This window comes from Prinia subflava, chromosome 30 (genome assembly GCF_021018805.1).
Source record: "Prinia subflava isolate CZ2003 ecotype Zambia chromosome 30, Cam_Psub_1.2, whole genome shotgun sequence".
In the NCBI taxonomy this organism is placed as follows: Eukaryota; Metazoa; Chordata; class Aves; order Passeriformes; family Cisticolidae; genus Prinia; species Prinia subflava.
In genome coordinates, this window is record NC_086276.1 from 1,010,736 (window position 1) to 1,029,361 (window position 18,626).

General features: G+C 57.5%; 1 pseudogene; it reads left to right on the forward strand.

Annotated features, from left to right (window-relative positions):
* LOC134562736 (zinc finger protein 850-like) overlaps positions 1 to 18,626 on the forward strand; it is a 124,249-nt pseudogene that overhangs the window by 918 nt on the left and 104,705 nt on the right.

Genomic DNA, 18,626 nt, shown 5'->3' on the forward strand with positions numbered 1-18,626 from the left:
CCAGTGTCTCCCTGTTCCTCCCAGTGGGATCCCAGTTGCCCCCAGCATGGTTCCAGTGTCTCCCTGTTCCTCCCAGTGGGATCCCAGTTGCCCCGGTGTAGACCCAGTGAGTCTGTAGATGATCCAAGTCCCTCCCAGCATGGTCCCAAGTCATGCCCAGTTCCCCCAGTGAAGATCCAGTCACCCCCACTCACTCCCAGTGTCCCCCAGCATGGTCCCAGTTGTTCTCAGTGTGGTCCCGGTTTTTCCAACAAGGTTTTAGGTTCCTTTGGGTGATTTTTGGCCAAATCTGGTGGAGTTTAGTCCCATTTGGGTGATTTTGGGATAACCCGGGCAGTTTCAGGGTGGATTTTAGATCCCTTTGGAGGATTTTAGGTCTACTTCCATGGGGCTTAGGTATGTTTGGGTGATTTTGGGCCAAATCTGGTAAGGTGTTAGGGTTGACCTCAGGGCCCTTTGGGTGATTTTAGGCAATCCTAGGTTTTTTGAGGGTGGATTTTATGCCCATTTGGGAGATTTAAGGGTGATTTGAAGCAATTTTTTTGAGGGTTTAAAACCAGTTTGTGCAGTTTTAGGACCCTTTGGTTGGATTTTAGACCCCTTTGGACGATTTTAACCCCATTTGGCTGATTCTGGCCCAAAGCATGTGGAATAATGGTGGATTTTAAGTCCCTTTGAATTATTTTAGGCCTCTTTGGGTGATTTTAAGCCAAACCAGGCCCTTTTAGCACCGCACGTCCCCTTGGCCGAGCTCCTTTCCCTCATAATTCCCGCCCTGTCCTTGACCCCGCCCCTTTCCCCTCACAGTTCCCGCCCTTTCCCTGACCCCGCCCCCACAGTTCGGGGCTGGGAACGGGGGAGGAGGAGGAGGGAGGGAGGAAGAGGCGGAGCGGCAGCAGGGAGCAGGAGGAGAAGGGCAGAGGAGGCAGAGGCGGCTCCAGCGCTCCCTGAACTCGCAGCACGGCCGGGGAGCATCGCCCCCATCCCGCAGGTGCCCGAGGAGGGGGAGCTCGCCCCAAATATCCCGGGGGCGTCCCTGGGTTTGGGGTTTTTTGGGGGACATGTTTGGAGCTTGCAGGGCTCCAAAGCAGAGGCGCAGCTGCCCCTCTGGGGGACATCGGGGGCTCCCGGGAGGTGTTTTTGGGGTGTCCTTGTGGTGGCAGAGCCCCGGCAGGGGCGGGGGGACACCGGTTTTGGGACCCCTGGGACAGGTGCAGCTTCACTTAAAGGGACTCTGGGGAGACAAGAGCCCCAGAAGCACAAAGCAGGGACCCCGAGAGGGGGGGACCCCTGGGATTGCCGGGACCTTTGCAAGGGGTGCTGGGGCTGGAGGGGTAGGATGAGCGGGAAAGGGGTTTGGGGGTGCCGGTGCTGGAAGTGGCTGCTCCCAGTATGAGCCCAGTTGCACCCTGCCCCTCCCCCGTGTGGTTCCACTTTTCTCAGCACTCCCAGTATGAGCCCAGTCACTCCCAGTTTCCCTAAGTGGGGAGACAGAAGAGGAGGGGTCTTTTTGGGTTCCTGGGACTCCCAGCAGCCTGGGGAGGCTGGGGACAGAGCAGGGGGGGATCTCCTTCCCCTTCCCTCTGGAACGGAGGCAAATCCCATCCTCTCCTTGTCCTTCCTTCCCCAGACAAGGAGCTGAGCATGGAGACCAGGGAGGACAAATCTCTGCAGCAGAACCTTGTGGGAGAGGGTGTTTGGAGTGGCTCCACAGCACAGGAATCTAGTGGGGAGGAAAATCCCCGGAGATCCCTCACGAGGAGGGGCTGCAAACGCGGATCAGGGGGATTTGAGGAGAAAAGTCCCACCCTGTGCCAAGAAGGCAGTCAAAGATCGAGCCAGAGCTCAGCGCTGGTGGTGCATGAGCAGCTTCCTGATGGGGAGAAGCCCCACAAATGCTTGGAGTGTGAGAAGAGCTTCAGCCTGAGGTCCAGCCTGATCCGCCACCAGAGGATCCACACTGGGGAACGACCCTACGAGTGTGGGGAATGTGGGAAGAGTTTCAGCCTGAGGTCTGTCCTGATGTGCCACCAGAGGATCCACACCGGGGAACGATCCTACCCATGTGCGGAATGTGGGAAGAGCTTCAGGAACAGCAACCAACTGGTCCAGCACAAGAGGATCCACACTGGGGAGAGACCCTACGAGTGTGGGGAATGTGGAAAGAGGTTTCAGAACAATGCCCACCTGCTCTGTCACCAGATGATCCACACTGGTGAGAGACCCTACGAGTGTGGGGAATGTAAGAAGAGCTTCAAGACGAGCTCTGAACTGATAAAGCACCAGATGATCCACAGTGGGGAGAGGCCCTACGAGTGTCGGGAATGTGGGAAATGCTTCAGGCAGAGCTCTGCCCTGAGTGCCCACCAGAGGATCCACACTGGAGAGAGGCCCTACGAGTGTGATAAATGCAGGAAGAGGTTTCAGACCAGCTCCGATCTCCTTAGGCATCAGCGGATTCACACAGAGGAGAGGCCCTTCCGCTGCCCCGACTGTAGGAAGGGCTTCAAGCAAAACTCCACACTCAGCAGGCACCGGCGCATCCACACTGGGGAGAGGCCCTACGAGTGTGATAAATGCAGGAAGAGGTTTCAGCTCAGCTCCAGTCTCCTCGTGCACCAGCGCACGCACACGGAGGAGAGGCCCTTCCGCTGCCCCGACTGCGGGAAGGGCTTCAAGCAAAACTCCACTCTCATGAAGCACCGGCGCATCCACACCGGGGAGAGACCCTACAAGTGTGAGGAATGTGGGATGAGCTTCAGCCAGAGCTCCAACCTGATCTGCCATCAGAGGACCCACACTGGGGAACGGCCCTACGAGTGTGCAGAGTGTGGGAAGAGCTTCAGACAGAGGGAACACCTGATCCAGCACCAGAACATCCACACTGGGGAAAGGCCATATGAGTGTAGGGAATGTGGGAAGGGCTTCAAGCACAGCGCCAACCTGATTGTCCACCAAAAAATCCACACTGGGGAGAAGCCCTATGAGTGTTCCGAGTGTGGGAAGAGGTTTCCCACCAGCTCCCATCTCCTCCTGCACCAGCAGATTCACACGGATGAGAGGCCCTTCCACTGCCCCGACTGTGGGAAGGGCTTCACACAGAACTGCACCCTCATCATCCACCGGCGCATCCACACTGGGGAAAGGCCATTCAAGTGTCCCCAGTGTGGGAAGAGCTTCTCCAGGAGCTCAAGCTTGACCAGACACCAACAGAGCCACCAGTAAGGGAAGGCCCTGCAAGTGCCCCTAGTGCAGGAAGAGCTTCATGCGCTGCTCAGCTCCATCCCCCCCACTGCAGGACTCAAGTTGGGCAGAGCCCTGGTGACCCACATTCCTTATAATTCATAGAATGGGAAGACACCTGGCTGGTTATCCTTTTGTTTTGGCCTTAATTTTTTTCTCTTCTCCCTCTCTTTGCACTCAAGAATCCAAGAGGGATCAGTCTATCACCTCAAAACTGCTCCAGTCCGACTGAGAACAACTCATTTTTAACCCAAAAGGGCTCAATCCCACCTCAAAGTGGCTTGTTCCCACCTCAGAAAAACTCAATCCCACTCCAAAGTTACTCGATTCCACAGCCACCAGGGTGAGATGAGGTTGGAAGGAGATTGGGAGAAGTGGGATCCAAATTTGTAGCAGTGGGATTTGGATTGTGTGGGGCTGGGTGGGTGGGATGTGTTTTGATAGCAAATTAGACTTTGAGAGTTCTTGATTTCTGTCCCATTCATTTTCAGTCAGTGTCAGTTCTGTTCTCACAGTGCCACCTTCTCAGCTGATTGTGTTGGTGTCCTCCTTTCTCTCCTGCCTCTCCTGCCTGCTCTCTTTGTCTCTCAGTGTCTCCCTTGAGCCAGGGCAGCTCCCACCCAAGACCCTGCCCTGACTGAATTCCCAATGCAGGGGCTACATCAAGTGTGGGTGAAGTTCTGGAGGCTGGCAGTGAAATGTCCCTGTAGGATCTTGCTGCCCTTGGCTTGTTGCACTTTGCTTGTTGCACTTTTCTTTGTTTCCTTGCTGTGCCTGAAGTGTCCACGCAGGGGCAGAGTGACTCTTGCCGAGGAACTTTGTCATGCTTTCACCTAATATTAAATCTGGTTTTTGCTGATCCCTTGCCAGGGATTTTTTAAGCGCTCTCAAGTCCTTGTTTGTAACAGGGTGAAGGAGCCCTGGCCCAGGCTCTGGCCCTGGGGGACATGGGGACACTGCCAGGGGGTCCCTGTCCCCCTGTCCCATCCCCCCCTGTCCCCATGTCAGGCTCTGGGGTCGATCTCGTGGAACATCCTCTGGGGGAGGCTGCGGCACCAGGGGTGGGGGGGACGTGGGGGGACAGGGGACCCTGCTGTGCACGAGCAGCGTTGGACTCCTCTGGGGGAACTGTGAGGGGGGCCGGGGTGGAGTGACCTCCCCACTGACCTCTGCAGTGACCTCACACTGCCCCTGTGATGTCACACCACTCTGTGATGTCACACACCCTCCTGTGATATCACACCACCCCCATGATGTCACACCACCAGCATGATGTCACACAGCCCTCTCTCTGGTGTCATACTGCCACCCTGTAATGTCACAGCACACACTTTGACCTCACAGCCATCTTTCTGACGTCTTACAGTTACACTGTGATGTCACAGCCAGCTCTGTGATGTCACACCCCACTCAGTGATGTCACACATCCTTCTCTGAGACATCACAGAGCTGCCCTCTAATGTGACAGAGCCTCCGTCTGTGATGGCAGCGCTTGCACTGTGACCTCACAGTGCACTTTATGATGTCACAGCCTGCTCTGTGATGTCACAACCCACTGTTATGTCATGCAGCCCAGTCTATGATGTCATACAGCCACACTGTGATGTCACAGCCCACTCTATGATGTCACACAGCCACACTGCGGTGTCACAGCCTGCTCTGTTGCCATTGTGTCACAACAGTCTCCAGTGCTCTAGGAGGCCGCAGTGTGAAGCAGTGGACATTTGCCCTCAGGCCTTTCTTGGTCACAGTGGAACCTTGCTTGCACGAGGCCTGGCAGTGTCCCAGTGGAACATGGGTTCCACGAGGCCCCCCTTGATCAAAGTAGAGCCTTGGATCCATGACATTCCACTGTGTCACAATGTTCTCCTTGGTTTCCTGAGAAGCTGATGTGTGGACAATTGACCCTGGGTTCCTTGAGATTCGATTGAATGGCAGTGGTGTCCTAGGTTTCATAAAGCCCAGGTTTGTCACAATGGATCCTTGGTCTCAGGATATTCCATTGTGACACAGTGGTCTCCAGCACTCTCTAAGGCTGCACCGTGGAACAGTGGACACTTGGTTCCATGAGTTTCCATTGGGTCACAGTGGTCTCCTGTGTTCCCCTGGGGCTGGCTATGTCCCAATGGACACTGGGTTCCATGAGCAGTGGCACTGTCCCAGGGGCACCTGTGTTCCATGACACCCTGCTGTGTCACAAGTGACACTTTGTTCCGTGAGATTCTATGGAGTCACAGCGTCACTGGGGTTCCATGTGGGTGCTCAGGGAGTGGGGCCTGGTCCAAACATCCTGGGCAACCCTGGGCTGGTGCTTTTTGGGGGGAATCTTTGGATCTTGCAGGACTCCAAAGCCAAGCCACAGATGCCCCTTGGGACATAGTGGAGCATCATGGAAGCCAAGAGACCCTGATGGAGCCAAGGCTGCAGTGTGTCACACAGGGACCCCAGGGAAGCCAGGAGAGCCTGATGGAGCCAAGGCTGCAGTGTGTCACACAGGGACCCCAGGGAAGCCAGGAGAGCCTGATGGAGCCAAGGCTGCAGTGTGTCACACAGGGACCCCAGGGAAGCCAGGAGAGCCTGATGGAGCCAAGGCTGCAGTGTGTCCCACAGGGACCCCAGGGAAGCCAGGAGACCCTGATGGAGCCAAGGCTGCAGTGTGTCACACAGGGACCCCAGGGAAGCCAGGAGAGCACTGTGAGCCCATGGAACAATTTGGCACCAAGGTTCCACTGTGACCTGACAGAACCTCATGGAAGCAAGGAAGCATTGTGAGCCTCTGCAATCAGCATCTGCAGGTGGATTTTCTGCTCCCTCCTGGGATGCTGGTGGGCAATAAAGCCTGAGGCAGCCTCCCAGTTGTCCGGCTGTGTCATCAGTGTGGGGGAAATTTGGGGGAATGCCCTGTCAACTGTGGCCCTGCTGCTCCTCCTGGCTGGGCATGGAGCTGCTGGGACACAGTGGTGGAGGAGGGTCCTGATGTTCCTCCCCTTCCCCCCCCCCAGCCGTGCAGAACTTTTGGGGCATTTTGAAGCCAACTGGAGGTGACGTTGGGCTGGATTGGGAGGGGGTTGGGACAAACTGGGTGGCTTTTTGGCACGTCCCAGTGTCATGGTTTGACCCTTGCCCAACACCAGGCACCCACAGAGTCTCTCGCTCACCCTTCCCTGCCACAGCTGGGTAGAGGAGGGAAAAGGACAAAAAAGGTAACAAAGGTTTCATAAGTGAGATAAGGACCAAGAAATATTTCAAGGGCAAACAGGCTCGACATGACTTGCAAAGTGAATTTATTACTAATGGAATCAGAGGAGGATAATAAGAAGTAAAATAAGCCCTTAAAACACCATTTTTCTCCCCAGCCCTTCCTTCCTTCCCACTAACAGTGCAGGGACACAGGGCATGGGGGTTGTGGTCAGTTCATCACCGAGATTTTCTTTTGCTGCTCTGGGAGAGGAGTCCCTCCCCTGTGAGACCGTGAGGTCCCTCCCACGGGAGACAGTTCTCTGTGAACTCCTCCAATGTGGGTCCACTCTCCCGAGCAGCAGTCCTACTGCACCTCCTGCAATGTCAATTCCTCTCCACAGGCAAAGAGTTCTTCCAAAGCTGCTGCAACGTGGGTCTCTCTTCCCACGGGGCACAGTCCCCCAAGGACAGGCTGCTCCAGCATGGAAGCAGGGCCCCTCTCTCCACCGGGTCTCCCACCGGATCACAGCCTCCTCCAGACATCCACCCGCTCTGGCGTGGGCATTGCCCCACGGGCTGTGGGTGGATCTCTGCATCCCCCATGCATCCCCATGGGCTGTGGGTGGATCTCTGCATCCCCCGTGGATCCCCACAGGCTGTGGGTGGATCTCTGCATCCCCCGTGGATCCCCACAGGCTGTGGGTGGATCTCTGCATCCCCCGTGGATCCCCAGGGGCTGCAGGGGCTCAGCTGCTTCACCATGGCCTGCAGAGGAATCTCAGCCCCAGTGCCTGGAGCCCATCCTGATCCTCCTCCTCCACTGACCTTGGTGTCTCCATGTTGTTCTCCCTCACATGTTTTCACCTCCTCCTCTTCTCTGACTAGAGGAAAAACTGTGTGCCTTTGTTTTGATTTTCTTCTGAAATGTCATCACAGAGGCGTTTCCAGCCTCTCTAATTGGCCCAGCTTTGGCCAGCAGCGTGTCCATCCTCACAGACATCAGGGACTGGCTCTGCTGGACACGGTGGAAGCTTCCAGCAGCTTCTCACAGAAGCCACCTCTGTGGCCCCTGCTACCAAAAACCAGGCAGTGCAAAACCAGTACAGGAGTCACTGGGGAGAAAAGCTCAGATTGAGTAAAAACCACTTTGTGCATTTTCTGATTGGCTTCAAAGTGTTGTGGTCTCTGCACATCCCTATGGCAACTGCAGAGTCATCACCACCACGCCCTCTGACTGGCCAGAGGCTGCTCTGGGGTGGGAGCTGGGGGCAGTCAGGACACTCCCTCTGTCAAACGTGGGACCCCCACAAGCTGCCTAAAACCACCCAAACTGGGAGTCACAGCCTTCCCTCAGACAGCAGTGGAACCACGGGGTCACCCCAACCTCCCAGAATGAGGCAGGGGGCCCACAAGCCATTTATATCCCCCATAAAATGGAGGAAAGCAGCAGGATCCCCCCAAAACTGGTGTCTCCTCACCGTCATAAAATGAGGAGGGGATGTCAGCTTCCTGAAATTAGCAGGAAAACTCCAAAAGCCATTTATAACCTGCAAACCTGGCAAGAATCAGGAGGATCTTCCCAAAAATGGGCTCCACATGTCCCTCCCTGTGGTGCCCACTCCAAGTGCTGGAGCCATGTGTCCTCCCCTGCCTCCCTGCGTTGCCTCCTCAAAACTGGGAAGTACCCAAAAAACCCCTCAAGAACAGGGGATAACCCAAATGCCCTCAGAGATGGGGCAGTTGGAGCTGAACCTGTGACTGCAGTGCGGGCTGGGGCTGGGCTGGAGGAGGGAGCTCGGGCTGAATTTGGGGTGGGTGCTGGGGCCGGGAACTGCTCCACCAGTGGTGTCCGTGTCCCTGGCCAGCCCACAGAGGCGGGGACGATGCTTGGGTGGTGGTTGGAGGTGACTTTGTGAATGAGGGAGCGTGGCCGGGCAGCTCCCTCGGCGTTCTTGCCGGACAGCGGCTCTGGAGCAGGGCGATCCCCTCGTGGCTGGAGAATGCAGTGAGGAGAGGGAGAGGAGCCTGGCAAGGGGCTTCAAAGTCAGCAGCGTGGGCAACTGGGGGGCTCCTCTGGCTTTCAGCACCCTCCTGCCCTGGAGAGGGAATCCTCCAGGATTCTGGGCCTCTGTGGGGCTCTTTCCCTCGTCCTGCTCTTGTGGGGCTCGCCAGGATGAGAATGAAGCCATGGTTTGGCTTGGAAGGCACCTTCAAGCCCACCCAGTGCCACCCCTGCCATGGCAGGGACACCTCCCACTGTCCCGGGCTGCTCCGAGCCCCGTCCAGCCGTGTCCCAAGGCAGCAGCCAGGCAGAAATCCGCTGGCCTGCCTGGGGCTGTCAGCTCCTCTGACGCCGGGATGACGACAGATTCCATCAATTCCAGAGAATTCCATGGCGTGAGAGCGCTGGGCCATGGAATGTCCTGGAAGCCAGGCTGTCCTGGGACACAGCAGGGCCTGCTGGAGCCCAGGGCAGCGCTGTGACACCAGGGCACCTGAGGCAACCCAGTGTCCCTGGTGACACAGCGGGGCCTGGCAAAAGCAAATCTGGGCCAGAGCGTTTGCTGCGGTGTTCAAAGTTTGATTTCCACCAATTTTCTTTTGGCTGGTGCCCAGGGATGCTGGAGGGGTCTCCATCCCTGTGGGTGTGGGAAATGCTTGTGGGGGCCGGGGGCCAGGCTTTGGGCCTGATCTTTTTGGGCCTTAGAGATCTGAGCTTGCTGGTAGCTCCTAACTCCTTTCCCAAGGGAAAAGTTTCTTAGGAAAGCTTCTTCCCAAAACAACCTCGGCAAAACACCTATCCTTTCCCAAAACAATCTCTCTCCAGGTGGCGTGTTGCTTTTCTGCTTCTCAGAGAAAAAACATTTTGGCCCGTCTCTACTTTGACCAGTGGCATTAGGAAGGTGTCGCTCTTGTTCATCCATGGTGTTAAGTCTGTACGGGAACACCTTCCAAAAGGAGACAATTCAAGGGGCTTTTATGCCTTTTGCCTTCTGAAATAGTCGCAGTCTTTGCTCTTTTGTTGGTGTCCTGCAGCGACACCGGGGGCTCTCTGTCCCTCTCCCTGTGGGGCACGCTCGGGGGCTGGAGTCTCTGTTCCAGATCCCTGTTCCAGGTTTGGCTTTTGGCCAAGATTGAAACGATTGTTAGATGTGTGGTGTTGAAATAACTCTGCCGTGAGGATGTAGATTTGATGGTTTTGCTCAGTCCTAGCGGTGGGACAGCCGATCTAGAGCCATGCTTGCAATTGAAGTGTCTGTGTGATTGGTGTGAAAAAGACATATTGTGTGGCTCTATGCAGATATTTACTATATGTGATATGCTAGGTAGAAAAGTTATGCTGTATTAACATTTAAATAATATAGTGAATGTAGTTTTGTAATTAAAAATAAGCTTTAGTAATTAAAACTGAAGCTATGTGTGTGTGATATTCTTTTTAGCTTAAGAAAGAGAAAATAATCAAGAATTCTTTGCACAGAGATAACGGTTGCAGAGACTTTAAATTTTCTAGTGAAGAAGAATTTATGGCCTTCCTTATCAACAGAAAAGAAACCTCTTCAACAACCAACAGACTTACAGGCGTCTGGAAATTAACAGAAAGCTTTTGTGACAAGAACCAGCTGAAATTACTTGTTTTAAATAAAATATGCATCGTCATGAAGAGGATCCTCAAAAAGAGAGAGATTTCTCTCTTTTCTTTGCCTTCTCTCCTAGCTAGCTTTTGTCTAGATGGGAGGAGACCCGGCCCGGGCCTCTCCCTTTGTTCTTATTGTCTCATAAATTGTCCTACTCTAAATCGTTTAACTTTTATTATTGTATTTGTATTATTATTTTTTATAACCATTTTTTATTTTTATTAAATTTCCAAAAATCCCAAAAGTGAGTGATTGGCGTATCTTACAGTTGGGATAACATCCAGTGAAGGTGTGAGGAGGAGCCTGCCGTTGATGTGCCAAAGGATGGGCACCTGCGCCTGAGGAAGGCGTGGAGCACAGCCCGAGCTGGAAGCGATGGTGGAGGCACAGCCGAGAAACAGGCGTGCTCTAAGGAGGCAGAGGCAAGGAGGGACCCTGCTAAACAGCTCCTGGAATGTGGAAAGGAGTTGGTAGAAGAGTTTGAATATGCAGGAGAGTGATGCAATGGAAAGGGTATTTCAAGAATGTCTGTGAGACAGCAGGTGAGCACTTGGCCGAATGCCCAGTCACGGCAGATGGGCCAAGGTACCAGGTGGAGCCTATGAACCCTTTGCTTTCTGTCTCCTACTGGTCTTAATTTGTGTTTAATTCAAGCTCTTTTTAATTTTACCAGGCAAGTGAAGCTCGTTTTTCACAGTCTCCATCTCTGGTAGCAGGGGACACGCGGAGGCGTCTCTGTCCCTCTCAGCGCTGGGCTGAGGGCCCCGAGCATCCCCCGGTGTGACAGGGACAGAGACCCCCCCAGGCCCGAGCATTGCTGCAAGGAGAGGACTGGAGCCCCCCCAGGAGTGCGCAGGGAGGAGAGGGAGGGAGACAAGGCCGGGCCATGCGTGCTCCTGGCCCCGCCTGAGGCCCGGGGCTCTCTGTGCTCCTGTGCCATGGGGAGGGCGGGGGCTTTGGGGTTTGTTTGCGTCGCCAAGGACTCGTTGGGCAAGCAAAGACCAGTCAGAGCATTTGAAGTGATTTTTGCCAATTTTATTTGAAAGTACCTTTGATTTCAATTTTTTTATTTTATTGTTTTAAATTTTGTTTTATTTTTATTTGGGGATTTTTGTCTTATAATTTTATTCATTTTATTTTATTTATTTGGCAGGCCAGGGCGATGGCCAAAGCCCTCTGGTTTGCAGGGGCCGACACGGTCCCTGTGTTGCCCGGCGGCCCTCGGTCCCTGCCTTTGCAGAGCCGGGGCTGGTGCCGGTGCCCCTCCCATTGGGAGGGGCGGGTGCAGGTCCCCGAGAAGGGCGGCGGTGAGAAGCGGCGCATCGGCGCATCCCCCCTTCCTCCGTCCCTCCCTCGCAGACAGCCCCACACAAGTGCCCCGTGCCGTCCTCTGGCCCCGGCGGACACTCTGCCGCTCTCTGCGGTCCTTGCCCTGGGCCGTGGCCCCAGGAGGATGCTCCGGCAGATGTCAGTGGCCAGCCATGGCTGGTACCATCATCCTGGCCCCGGGGCACGCTCAGGCCGGTGTCCATCCCTCCCCCTGCACATCCCACGACAAGACAGTCCCACCTCCCTCCCGCCCACCTGCCCTCTTCCCCCTTGGCCGGGCCGCTGCCCGCGCAGGGTTGGCCCCAGGGCTCAAAGGCCGCTCCCATGGCAGGACCTCACCAGGACACCTGCGGGCGCTCACGCCCCTTTTATACTCGAGGCAAGCCCCGCCCTCTCCCCGACAGCCAATGGCAGCTCAGTGACCTTCTCGGCGTCAGACACCGAGCGGCCGGGCCCTTTGTGATGTCACAATAGGGGCGGGGAGCCAGCGAGACGGAGCCATCTGATTGGTCGCTGCGGCAGGTGTTACTGCTGGCATTGTGCACGGCGGCGCTGATTGGTTCGTTCCATCCTGAGGGTGGGGTAAGGCGGGGAGCGGGTGCGGGGGTCCCAGCCCCATTGTGGGGGTCCCGGTCCCATGCTGGGCATGCCCAGGCCCATTCTGGGGCTTCTCAAGCCCATTCCGGGGGTCCCAGCCCCACTTTTGGGGTGCCTGGGCTCATTGCTTGGAGGGCTCCATGAGGGGTGGGGCTCGGGGCCGGGGGCGGTGTCAGAGCGGGGGGGAGGGGCCGTTGCCAGCCTGGGATTTGGGCTGAGTTGGGCTGGGATTGGGGCCGAGGGGGGCTCAGAGCTGGCACTGGGGCCAGCGCTGGCTGTGGGCTGGGGGTTCGGGCTGGACCATCCACATTGTGCCAAGGAAACTGGAACCACAGGGAGCGGGCAATTGGTCTTGTACTGGGAGCAGCCACTCCCCTTTCCCGCCCATCCCGCCCCTCCAGCCCCAGTGCCCCCCACCATGGTCCCGGCAATCCCAGGCCCCCCCTCCTCTCGGGGTCCCCGCTTCTGGGGGTCTCCTCTCTCCAGGGTCTCGCTTAGGGAAGCTGAGGCTCTCCCAGAGCTCTCTAAACCCGGTGCTCCCCCGCCCCTATCGGGTCTCTGCTGCCACTCGGGGCCCCAAAAACACCTCTTGGGGAGCCCCTGATGTCCCCCCAAGGGGCGTCTCGGGCTCGGCTTTGGAGCCCTGTGAGCTCCAAACATCCCCCTGTAAGACACGGCCCCAAGATCCCTCATCTGTCTCAGGACTGTCGAACAAGGACAGAGGCTGAAACCCCCAAGGACTCTAAAACCACAGCACAGGAGCTCTGGCTTGACTGGGGTGGGATGTCTGCCAGGTTTATCCGCAGGTGCATTCACTGGACAAAGAACTGGGGATGCACGGTCCTAAAAGGGTCCAATTTGTCCTAAAATCACCCACAAGGGCCTCAAATTCTCCTAAGGGGCCTGAAATCCACATGAAAACTGATCAGGTTGGGCCTCGAATCACGCAAGGAAGCATCATATCCCTTCAATGTGGACTAAAATCACCCCAAGGGAAGTAAAAACCAGCCTAAAACCACATGGTTTGGCCTAAAATCAGAGAAATGGCATTAAAATCATCCAAATGGGTCAAAAACAACTAAAACGGATCATAAATTTCTCAAAGTCGTTTAAAACACACACAAAATGGCTTCAAGTCACACGTAAATCTTCCAAATTGGTGTATAATAAACCCTAAAACTACCTGGTTTGGCTTAAAATCACCTAAATGGGTGTCAAGTCATACAAAAGGATCTAAAATCCACCTTAAAACTGCGCACGTTATTTGACATTCACCCAAATGGAACTAAACCCCACCAGATTTGGCCTAAAATCAAACACATCTGCTTAAAGTCCACACTAAGCCTGCCCAGTTTGGCCTAAAATCACCCAAATGAACCCAAAAGCTCTGGGAGTGCTACCGAGAGCGAGACAAAGATGAGCACCAGAACCAGACCCAGCACCAAGACTGAGACCAACACCGGCACTGAGACTGGCACCAAGAGCGGCGCCGCTCTGGGATGGGCATTGAGACCAAGACTGGGACCAGAATCGACACCAGAACTGAGAGTGGCACTGCACTGGCACCAGGACTAGGACTGAGACCGTAACCGGCACCAGAACTGGCACTGGGACCAAGACTGAGACCAAGACCAGTGCCAGAACCAGCACCAACAGTGGCACCGCTCCAGGACCAAACTTGAGATTGGCACTGGGAGCACTCTGGGACCAAGACTGGTACCAGGACCGGCACTGGGACTGAGTCTGCACTGAGACAGAGACTGGGACCGGGATTGAAACCAGAACTGGAACTGGCACTGGCACCAAGACTGGCACCGCTCCAGGACCGAAACTGAGACCGAGGCTGGAACGAGCACCGGGTTTGGCTCTGGGATCGCTCCAGGACTTCCACATTTGCTCCGGGCAGTTCTGGTTGCAGCCCAGTTAAGGACTGGGAGGGACTTGGAGGGAGCCCTGGGCTGGGCGGGACCGCCTCGGTTCACATCGTTCTGGTGCAGCCATGCCAGTCTGGATGATCCCAGTTTGTGCAATCCCAGTCTGCGTGGTTCTGATCCAGATGGTGCCAGCCTGTGAAACTGCAGGACATGTGATCCCAACCCAGACAATCCCAGCCCTACAAGGGCCCAGTCCCATCATCCCACTCTGGATGCTCCTGATCCCGATGGTCCCGCTCTGTGCAGTCCCAGGCTGGAGGACTGTCATGGGTTAGCACTGGCTAGATGTTAATGCACTCATGAGTGTAAGTTTTTCTTAATGAGCTACTGTGAGATGTGGTCAAGAACAGAGCAGAGCAGGCTTAAAACTTGAAAACAGAGAACAAAACTTTATTACATTACATAGGAAAGGAAATAGAAAGGAAAACTCTAAACACACACACAAAACAGAAATGAAACCTTCCCTGAACAGTTTTTCTCCTCCCCCAATTTCCACCCCCCACATGTTACCCTCCATAGACCAAACCTTTGGGTTTTACATCAAACAATCACTACTCAAAAAACTTATCTTCAATTCAGCAAGGGAGAGAGGAGCCTCTCTCGCACTACAGATTGCTCCTTAGAAAACACGGGTCCACCCCTTATGGGTTTCCATGTCACCTGTGGCACTGCCCGGAGAAGTCTGCCAGGGTGACACTCTCTTTTCTATGTCCAGTGCTCTCACTACTGTCTATGGACTAAAGCTGCATATAGGGCTCTTTTAAGGATGCTTGCATGCCAAGCTCTCCCCATTTTTCTCTTGGGCCTGAGGGTTCCAAGAGCAGGTCTCCCTTGAGGGCAGAGGGCACCACCACACCCTCCCCCTCTCTTCTCTGCTTGCTCTACTCTTAAAGTGCCAGTCACCGTAGCAAAAGCAAAGGCGGCTGTATCTACTCAAATGCAGTTTATGGTTAAAAGAGACTTGAGTTCAGTCTATGGCTGACATTGTGCAAGAAAAGTCCAGCTCAGAAAGCTACGCCTCTCATTCTTTGCCCATCTAGAGTTCTTTTCATCTTCTGACTTTATCATTTCAGCCCTAGGCTGTTTTTTCTTTCTCTTCTGAAACTACTAGCCATGAGAATCAATGTCTGGGAAAAAGTTTCCTTCTGCCAAGAAAGGGTTAACAGTTTCTGGTTCTCGGGCTCAGGCACTCCCAGGCTCCGCAACTCCCACACCTGGCTAAGCATCTTCTCTGGGAGGGGGGCAGGAGGGGGACGGAAGGCACCTCCACAGTTTTCCACCCCTCCATCCTGGATGGGGCCAGCTCAGCTCCAGTCTTGTCCACTCTCTTCCCGCCCCAGGGCCCAGCTTACTTCAGTCTGGCCGCGTGGTTCTCCTCAGCTCAGCCACGTGGCTCCCCTCTCCCACTCAGCCTGAAGCTGAGCAGGGGATAGGAGATGTTTCCCTGCTGAAACCAAACCCAAAAGAGGCAGACCCTCTGAGAGTCCTTGCTTTTAACTCCTTGTGTCCTCGGAGGCATGTCTAACACTTCAGTGGCCACTGAAAGTGCCAACATTCAAACCTGACCCCTGATTGGTTTGACTACAGCCTCTTGAAAAAAACTCACTTCCCCTCAAACCAGGACACACTCCCAGAGCTTTTGGGCTCATTTGGGTGATTTTATGCCAAACTGGGCAGGCTTAGTGTGGACTTTAAGCAGATGTGTTTGATTTTAGGCCATATCTGGGGTTTAGTCCCATTTGGGTGAATGTCAAATAACATGCGCAGTTTTAAGGTGGATTAAGGTGGATTTTAGATCATTTTGTATGACTAGAGGCCCATTTAGCCTGGGGCTGCAGGAGCAGGATGGGTGGGAGAGGGGAGTGGCTGCTCCCAGTACAAGACCAATTGCCCGCTCCCTGTGGTTCCAGTTTCCTTGGCACAATGTGGATGGTCCAGCCATAACCCCCAGCCCACAGCCAGCGCTGGCCCCAGTGCCAGCTCTGAGCCCCCCTCGGCCCCAATCCCAGCCCAACTCAGCCCAAATCCCAGGCTGGAAACGGCCCCTCCCCCCCGCTCTGACACCGCCCCCGGCCCCGAGCCCCACCCCTCATGGAGCCCTCCAAGCAATGAGCCCAGGCACCCCAAAAGTGGGGCTGGGACCCCCGGAATGGGCTCGAGAAGCCCCAGAATGGGCCTGGGCATGCCCAGCATGGGGCCGGGACCCCCACAATGGGGCTGGGACCCCCGCACCCGCTTCCCGCCTTACCCCACCCTCAGCATGGAACGAACCAATCAGCGCCGCCGTGCACAATGCCAGCAGTAACACCTGCCGCAGCGACCAATCAGATGGCTCCGTCTCGCTGGCTCTGCGCCCCCATTGTGACATCACAAAGGGCCCGGCCGCTCGGTGCCTGACGCCGAGAAGGTCACTGAGCTGCCATTGGCTGTCGGGGAGAGGGCGGGGCTTGCCTCGAGTATAAAAGGGGCGTGAGAGGCCGCAGGTGTCCTGGCAGGGTCCTGCCATGGGAGCGGCGCTGGAGCCCTGGGGCCAAGCCTGCGCGGGCAGTGGCGAGCGACCAACCCTGCGCGGCCAGCAGGGGGCGACCAACCTGCGCCGCCGGAGGCCAACCCTGCGCAGCCAGCTGTGAGCGACCAACCCTGCGTGGCCAGCGGCCAACCCTGCCCAGCCATTGGCCAACCCTGCGCGGCCAGCGGCCAGTGGTCAGCGGCCAACCCTGCCCAGCCATCAACCAACCTTGCCCGGCCAGCGGCCAACCCTGCGCGGCGAGCGACCAACCTGCGCCGTCGGAGGCCAACCCTGTGCCACCGGAGGCCAACCCTGCCCGGCCAGCGGCCAACCCTACACTGCCAGCAGCGAGCAACCAACCCTGCGTGGCCAGCGGCCAACCCTGCGGGGCCAGCGGCCAACCCTGCGCTGTCAGGGGCCAACCCTGCGCCGCCGGAGGCAAACCCTGCGGGGCCAGCAGCTAACCCATTGCGGCCAGCGGCCAGCGGCAACCCTGCACCACCAGCGGCCAGCAGCCAACCCTTCGCAGCCAGTGGCCAACTCTTCGCCTCGAGCGGCCAGCGGCCAACTCTGCCCGGCCAGCGGCCAGCGGCCAGCGGCCAACCCTGCGTGGCCAGCAGCCAGCCCTGCCCGGCCATCGGCCAACCCTGCACGGCCAGCAGCCAGCGGCCAACCCTGCATGGCCAGCGGCCAGCAGCAACCCTTCGCGGCCAGCGACCAACTCTTTGCCTCCAGCAGCCAGCGGCCAACCCTGCGCGGCCAGCAGCCAGCCCTGCCCGGCCATCGGCCAACCCTGCACGGCCAGCAGCCAGCGGCCAACCCTGCATGGCCAGCGGCCAGCAGCAACCCTTCGCGGCCAGCGACCAACTCTTTGCCTCCAGCAGCCAGCGGCCAACCCTGCACGGCCAGCGGCCAACCCTACGCAGCCAGCGGCCAGCAGCCAACCCTTCGCGGCCAGCGGCCAACTCTTTGCCTCCAGCAGCCAGCGGCCAACCCTGCACAGCCAGCGGCCAGCAGCCAACTCTGCGCCACCAGAGGCCAACCCTGTGCGGCCAGTGGCCAACCCTGCACAGCCAGTGGCCAGCGGCCAACCCTGCACAGCCAGTGGCCAGCGGCCAACCCTGCACGGCCAATGACCAACCCTTTGCGGCTGGCGGCCAACCCTGCGTGACTAGCGGTCAGCGGCTAACCCTGCGCAGCCAGCGGCCAACCCTGTGCTGCCAGCGGCCAACCCAGCGCGCCCAGCAGCCAGCCCTGCGTGGCCAGTGGCCAGCGGCCAACCCTGCCTGGCCAGTGGCCCACCCTGCCAGGCCAGCGGCCGACCCTGCCCGGCCAGTGGCCAGCGGCCAACCCTGCACTGTCAGCAGCGAGCGACCAACCCTGCATGGCCAGCGGCCAACCCTTCGGGGCCAGTGGCCAGCGGCCAACCCGGCGCGGTCAGCGGCCAACTCTTCGCCTCCAGCGACCAGCGGCCAACCCTGCCTGGCCAGCAGCCAGCGGCCAACCCTGCGCGCCCAGCAACCAGCCCTGCGTGGCCAGTGGCCAGCGGCCAACCCTGCCCAGCCAGTGGCCCACCCTGCCAGGCCAGCGGCCAACCCTGCCCGGCCAGCGGCCAGCGGCCAACCCTGCGCGGCCAGCTGCCATCAACCAACCCTGCCAGGCCAGCGGCCAACCATGCCCGGCCAGCGGCCAGCGGCCAACCCTGCGCGGCCAGCTGCCATCAACCAACCCTGCCCAGCCAGCGGCCAACCCTGCACTGTCAGCAGCGAGCGACCAACTCTGCATGGCCAGCGGCCAACCCTTCGGGGCCAGCGGCCAGCGGCCAACCCGGCGTGGTCAGTGGCTAACCCACTGCGGCCAGCGGCCAGCGGCAACCCTGCACCACCAGCGGCCAGCAGCCAACCCTTCGCAGCCAGCGGCCAACTCTTCGCCTCCAGCGGCCAGCGGCCAACACTGCGCGGCCAGCAGCCAACCCTGCGTGGCCAGCGGCCAACCCTGTGTGGCCAGTAGCCAGCAGCCAACCCTGCGCGGCCAGCGGCCAACTCTTCGCCTCCAGTGGCCAACCCTGCCCGGCCAGCTGCTATCAGCCAACCCTGCCCGGCCACCGGCCAACCAAGCGTGGCCAGCGGCCAACCCTGCCCAGCCATCGGCCAACCCCGCGCGGCCAGCGGCCAACCCTGTACAGCCAGCAGCCATCAG